The sequence below is a fragment of the Pristis pectinata genome, chromosome 5, assembly GCF_009764475.1.
Source record: "Pristis pectinata isolate sPriPec2 chromosome 5, sPriPec2.1.pri, whole genome shotgun sequence".
In the NCBI taxonomy this organism is placed as follows: domain Eukaryota; kingdom Metazoa; phylum Chordata; class Chondrichthyes; order Rhinopristiformes; family Pristidae; genus Pristis; species Pristis pectinata.
Window position 1 is genome coordinate 13,398,927 of NC_067409.1, and position 7,663 is coordinate 13,406,589.

A 7,663-nucleotide genomic window follows, 5' to 3' on the forward strand; every position below is an offset into this window, starting at 1 on the left:
TAGAGAAATCGATGTTGAAGCCATCAGGTTGGAGACTCCCAAGGTGGAATATGAGGTGCTGTTAGTGTAGTTAGAACGTAGAACAGTACAAGACAGAAACAGGCCCCATGGCCCATGATGTCTGCACCAAACACAATGCTGAATTAAATTAATCCCCTTCTGTCTGTACACGATCCATATTCCTTCATTTCCTGCATATTCATGTGTCTATCTAACAGTCTCCTAAACACCACTATCACATCTGCTTCCACCACTACCCCCAGCAGAGGTTCCAGGGACCCACCACTTTTTGTGTAAAAAAACTTGCCCCTCACATTTCCTTTAAACTTGCCCCCTCTCACCTTAAATGAATGCTCTCTAGTACTTGTCACTTCTACCCTGGGAAAAAGATTCTGACTGTCTACCCTATCTATGTCTCTCATAAGTTTATGAACCTCTATCAGGTCTCCCCTCAGCCTCCGACACTCCAAAGAAAACAGCCCAAGCTTGTCCAACCTCTCTTTGTAGCTCATACCCTCTAATCCAGGTAGCATCCTGGTGAACCTCTTCTGCATCCTTTCCAAAGCCTCCACATTCTTTCTGTAATGGGGTGACCAGAAAGCTGCAGAGGATGTGCAGTGCAGGTAGACAAATAAATTGCAAGGGCCATGACGAGGTAGATTAACTGATCAAGAGTTCATCTTTATCATATAAGGGGTCCATTTAAGAGTCTTCTAACGGTGACAGTAACTTAGTGACAATAAAGAAAAGGTGACTGGGTAATTCCTATGTCAATCAAGCTTGCTGATCCCCACTCCCATAAGTGACTGAAATTGATATTAATATGTGTAGTTTATAGATCACAAATGGAAGAAAATGCTATAGTTTCCTCTGCTCTTTAAATGGATTCTGTTTTCTGAGTAATTTGACTTGGTTTGCTGTGTGATATTCCATTGACTGTAAGTCAGCTGTCCTGTCCCATGTGCAATTTGTTGGCCGATGTCATGTTGTCAATAAATACTGTGGGTAAGCAGTTTAAGTTTTCAGTATAAAGAGCAAGCAAACCAGTGCATTTGTGCAAATGTTTAACTTCCCTGTGCTAATATAAGGGATCTAATTTCAAAGCATCGGAAGAATTTTTCGAGATTAACAGCACATTACAGATTGAGAACATGGATAATTGGCAAATTATAACAAAGAGACTAAATATCAGATAACACAAATTAAAGGCAAGGTATTTTGAAAGGCTTGTTATTTGGAATGTTTTTACACAAAGGCTAATTGAGCATCAGCTGCATCATTCCTGCCACTGAGTCAGAAGGTTGTGGGCTCAGGTCCCATCGCAATTATCTGAGCCCAGAGATGTAGGTTAATGTTCTGGTGCAATTCTGAGGGAGTGGTGCACTGCCAGACACTTTCAGATGAGATGTTAAGCCAAGGACTGTGTCTGATTCTCTAGGTGGCTACAAAATACTTCAGACCTTGCATAAAACTGTTGGTGTACCAGGCAGTAGTGATCCCTGCCCTCCCCTCCTATGTCCTTCTGAGACCTGGACTACTTACAGCTGGCAACTCAAAGCTCTGGAAAAATACTACCTATGCTGCTGCTGTAAAGTCTTCCAAATTCACTTGAAGGACAAGTTAACCAATATTTGTATCCACTCCCAGACCAATTCACCATGGTAGTGAGAGTGTCTGTCTACGCTGGGCAGGCCATGTAGTTTGCATGCACAATATCAAATTCCCGAGGCAGACACTCTATTTCCGCCACTTCCACCATCTCCAACGGGACCCCACCAACAAGCATACCTTCCCCTCCTCACCCCTTTCTGCTTTTCACAGGGACCGCTCTCTCCGCGACTCCCTAGTTCACTCCTCTACCCCCCACCCAACCTGCTCCCACCCTGGAAACTTTCCACTGCCCCTGCCATAGGTGCAACACCTGCCCCTGCACCACCTCCATCACCTCCATCCAGGGACCCAAACAGTCCTTCCAGGTGAGGCAGAGATTCACCTGCACCTCCCTTAATATCATCTACCGCATTCAGTGCTCCAAGTGTGGCCTCCTCTACATCGGGTGAGACCAAACGCAGACTAGGCGACCATTTCATAGAACACCTACGTTCTGTCCGTAACCGCGATCTGCTTCTCCCCGTTGCAAGTAACTTCAACTCGCCCTCCCACACTATCACCGATATGTCAGTCCTCGGCCTCCTCCACTGCCAGGAGAATTCCAAGCGCAAACTGGAGGAACAGCAGATTGGGTGACCGTGTCGTTGAGCACCTTCACTCCGTCCTCCGCAACAGCCAGGACCTCCCGGTGACCACCCACCTCAATTCCACATCCCGCTCCCATACTGACATGTCTATCCATGGCCTCCTCTACTGCCACATTGAGGCCAGATGCAGGTTGGAGGAACAACACCTCATATTCCGTTTTGGGAGCCTCCAACTTAACAGCATCAACATCGATTTCTCTAACTTCTGGTAACCCCACCCTTTTCTTTTTCTTCCCCTACCCCCCACTCCTTTGTCTTCCCTTATTCCTGTGGCTCCCTTCCCCCACCTTGATGACCTGCCCATCTCCTCTGCTCCCCTCCCCCATCCTTTATTCCACGGTCCACCGCCCTCTCCTACTGGATTTCTTCTTTTTCAGCCCTTTTGCCTCTTCTACTTATCCCCTCTCAGCTTCTTACATCGTCCCCCCCTCCTCCCCCACCCACTATCTTCCTCCTCTCACCTGGATTCGCCTATCACCTGACTGCACCTATCCCCAGCCTGAGTGTACTCCTCCCGCGCCCCTCCCCCCCCACCTTCTTATTCTGGCTTCTGCCCTCTTCCTTTCCAGTCCCGATGAAGGGTCTCGGTCCGAAACGTTGACTGTTTATTTCCCTCCATGGATGCTGCCTGACCTGCTGAGTTCCTCCAGCACTTTGTGTGTATTTCTTGAGGAACAGCACCTCAATTTCTGTCTTGAAACCTTGAAGCCTGACGGCATGAACATTGAATTCTCCCACTTCAAGTAATCCCCGTCCCCCCTTCCCCACAAACATTCACCCCATCCTGCTTCTTCTTTTCTTTCCTGCCCTTTTTTTTCTACCTTTCCTTCCTTCTTCTCCTTACCTTTGACCCATCCCCAGGTGGATCTGCTCTCCCCTCCTCCCCCACACCTGCCCATCACTATCTCTTACCTGTGTCTCCTATCACCTCCCTGTGCCCACCCCGCCTCCCCTCTTTTGTCCATCTATCACTGCTCTGCTTTTCCCTCCTATATATTGGGCTTCCCCCTTTTCCTATCTTCAGTCCTGAAGAAGGGTCCCTGACCCGAAACGTTGACTGCCTGCTTTTCTCCACGGATGCTGCCTGGCCCGCTGAGTTCCTCGAGCATCATTGTGTTTTTCACTCTATTTTGAGCTCTGCATTTGGGAGTGATTACCAGGTAGACAAAGGGAAAGATTCAAGGACGTGCTCAAAGCCTCTTTGAAGAAATCTAATATCCCCCTCCCCGAATCACTTGTTCTCATATTTTTCAAACTTTTCTTCTTATGACACAGGAGGCCAGACGGCCCATCGAGTCCATGCCAGCTCTCAGAGCATCGCTATCAGACCCATTCCCACTCACTCCCCCACTATCAATATCCTGGGGATTACCATTGAGCAGAACATGAATTGGAGCAGCCCTATTCACGATGTGGGTAGCAGGTCAGAGGCGAGGAATCCTACAGCAAGCAATTCACCACATAGCTGGAGATCCAGGTTCAATCCTGACCTCTGGCACCGTCTGTGTGGAGTTTGCACACACCCCCTCTGACTCCACGGGTTTACTCCTGATCGTCCAGTTTCCTCCCACAGCTCCAAGATGTACAGGTCAACGGGTTAATAGACCGCTGTAAGTTGCCCCTCTTGTGTCGGTAAGTGGCAGAATGTGAGAGGAGTTGCTGGGAATCTGGGAAGGATAAAAACTGGCATTAATGTTGGATTAGTGTAAATGGGTGGTTGATGGTTGGCACAAACTTAAAGAGTCTGTTTCTGTGCTGTATATCTCTACGACTAAGGAGCTTCAATGGATTGAAGTAGCGATGACATAACTTTATGGAAGAAGGACTGAAGTCTTTAAATTTGGCCCAGTTCACTCAAGACTAATGGAGACACAAGAGACTGCAGATGCTCCATTCAAGAATAATATCAGGAAGCACTTCTTCATACAGGCAAAAATCTAGAATTCTCTTCCACAGAACACTATTGGGTCAATTGAAGATTTCTCTCCAGAGGTTGATAGACTTTCACTCAGGTATAGAACAAAGATGAGTAGGTCAAGGTAAGAGAGATCAAAAATAGTCCTTCTACTGTTATAATGCTCACTGATATAATAAAAGAAATACACTAATGGTTTGTGCTTCTTTCAGAATAATATGATAGGATTGTTCACAGCTACCTGGGAGAATAAATCAACCCTTGGTTTAACATCTTAGCTGAAAGTTACCACCACACAGCTCAGCTCTCCTTACCTCCTCCTGCAGTAACAGACTGGATCTCATTTTCAGGTCTCCGGAGTAACACTTGATGCCAGCTCAGATGATTGGAAGTGAGAGAGCTACCCATAATCCAGCTGGAAGTTGGAACATGTTCAAGAGGCTGAATGAGCTATGTTTGATCCTGTTTAGCAGTGTAGAGAGAACTAAAATCCAAGGGTTTGTTTTCTCTCTGCTCCTGATAATTCCCTGCTTGGGGGAATGCCAGATCTCTGCAGCGTCTCATTGATGTAGACAAGAGGGTGATGAATTTCCGTGGAAGCCAGTTCAGATGCATTCTGAAATTTATAAAAAGTGTGAAAGTATCAGCACTGATGCAGGAAAATCACCAATACCCCCAAACAGCCACACTCCAAGGCAGCTTTTAAAGTGTAGTTACTCTTAATTTACTCCAGGGAGTACTGCAAAACTTGAGGAATCTGGCATGCTTGGGACTTTGGTGATTTTCCAGACTATTGAATGCTATTTTACTAATATGCCAACATACTTTTAATGATGTTATTCATGTTTAGTGGTGTTTGAAGCTGTTATGCAATAATGTTTCAGTGAACCCAGGAAGTTTCAAGGAAGCACGGCAATGGGGGCCCTTGTGAGTTGATGGGGACCATGGGAATTGGGGGCTCAGAGGGTGGATGGGGAGTGTGGGAATTAGGAGCCCAGCGAGCTGATGGGGAGCACAGTAAACAATACCTGGTGAGCTAGATGCATTGGGATATACGAATTCTTCCATCAGGTAGAAGATAGAGGAGCCTGAGGGCTCCTGGACAGACCTAAGGACAGCTTCTAACCCACTGTGATAGCACGATTGAATCATTCCCTGATACGAAGAGATGGACTCTGGCCTCACAATCTACCTTGTTGTGACCGTGCACCTTATTGCACTGCACTTTCTCTGTAGCTGTGACACTTTACTCTGTACTGTTATTGGTTTTACCTGTACTACATCAATGCACTCTGTATTAACTCAATGTAACTGCACTGTGTAATGAATTGACCTGTATGATCGGTATGCAAGACAAGTTTTTCACTGTACGTCGGTACAAGTGACAATAATAAACCAATGAGAAGGTGCAGAAAAGGTTCACAAGGACGTTGTCGGGATTGGAGGGCTTGAATTATAAGGAGAAACTGGATAGTCTGGGACTAGATTTAAAGGGGCAAGTTTTTCACACAGAGGACAGTGGGTAGATGGAACGAGCTTCCAGAGGAAGTGGTTGAGGCGGGTACTAGTACAATTTTTAAAAGAAGTTTAGACAGGTACATGGGTAGGAAAGGTTTAGAAAGATATGGGCCAAATGCAGGCAAATGGGACAAACTCAGGAAGGCACCTTGGTCGGCATGGACATGTTGGGCCGAAGGACCTGTTTCAATGCTGTATGACCCTACGACTCTATGTACGACCTATAGCATCAGTGCTCGCTCTCAGAAAGTGCTATCCCATTGGCCAAATTTTCTTTTCCCAGCACCAGGGGTCACAGTCTCAAAGTAAGAGGCCAGCAAGTCAGGACTGAGATGAAAGGAAATTTCTTCATCTGAAAGGTAATGAATCTTTGGAGTTCTCTGCTCAAGAGGATTGTAGAGGCTTTATTTCATGCACCTATGCAATTTCCCTTAGAAATTTACTGATGAATCTGCTGCCATCACCTTTCCCGTGACAATTTGCTGTGTTAGAAACATTCTCCTCATCTCCTCTCTTGCTCGCTTGGAATTATCAGAAATCATTGTTCTTGCATTATTGACCCTGCTGTCAATGGAAACAATTTCTTCTCGGTTACTCCGGAACATCTCTAGTAAAGGGCAGCACGGTGGTGTAGCTGGTACAGCGACTGCCTCAGCTCCGGCAGCCCAGGTTCAACCCTGACCTTCCTTGCTGTCTGTGTGGACTTTGCACATTCTCCCTGTGGTCGCATGGGTTTACTCCAAAAGACAAGCGAGTTGATAGGTTAATTAGCCAGTGAAAATTGTCTCTGGTGTGTAGGTAAGTGGTAGAATCTGGGGGCAGTTGAAGAGAATGTGGGGAGAATGAAAAAATGTCCAGTATTGGATTAATATAAATGGATGTTTGATTTTCTACATGGAGTTGGTGGGCTGAAGGGCCTCTCTCTGTGCTGTATGACTCTACGAGCTTTGTTATGTTCTCCAATATCTTGATTTTAGTTTTCTTTAGTTAGTAATCTTTGTTTGGAAATCCTTCAAGTCCCTCATCCCTCCCTTTATCTGCAAACCCCGGTCAGGCAAGACTCTCTTATCTTACCCAGGTCAAACTTCTTTATTTCTCATTGCTCAGTGATGTGCCCTAAATTCAAGGATTCATTCTATAATCTGCTACACTTCTACCTCCCTTCTGCTTAAATGTGTTCCTCAAATTTAACCTCTAAATCCCAACTTCTGGTCTCCTGTCTCAATTCCTCGTGTGACCTGTTGTCTTGTGTGAAGACTTTGGAATGGTTTACTACATCTCTAGATAAGTGCAAGTTGTTATTTCAATGGTTTTACAGTGTTGTCATTATTATTCAATGGTCCTCCGGAACCATAATTCTCAGCTTATTGTTCACCAGACACCTCCACAGCTACTTCAACGGACAAGAGAGATCAAATCCAATTGAAATTGGATTTACTGAATTTGTCACCACCACCATATCTTGGCTATAGTTCTCTCCGACAGACAAGACTGTACCTTGCCAGCTCTCCAACATTTATCGGTTTTAATTATCATCAAGAAGGTTCACTCCATTACTACAAACAAGGAAAGCCCCATTTTCAATATTCATGTGTGTGGAAGGTGCATTTGTTATTTCTTAAATGGCCCCTTAATGGGAATAACCGCACCATAGTAATTAAATTGTAACATGATCTTTTATTATTCTTTGACAGCATATGCCAACAGGTCTGGAAATAAGAGCAATTAGTTATTACTGCATTACTCCGAATGTTTTATTCAGATATATCAGTTGAAGTGCCTCCCTTTGTCTTCTCCAAGCCCTACCTTCACACATTCATAGTCATATAGAACAGAAACAGGCCCTTCGGCCTACCATACTCAAATACTTGTTCACATGTCTCCTTAATGTTGTTACTGTTCCTGCCTCCACCACCTTCCCTGGCAGCTTGTTCCAGATACCAACTATTCTTTGTGCAAAAAATTTACCCTT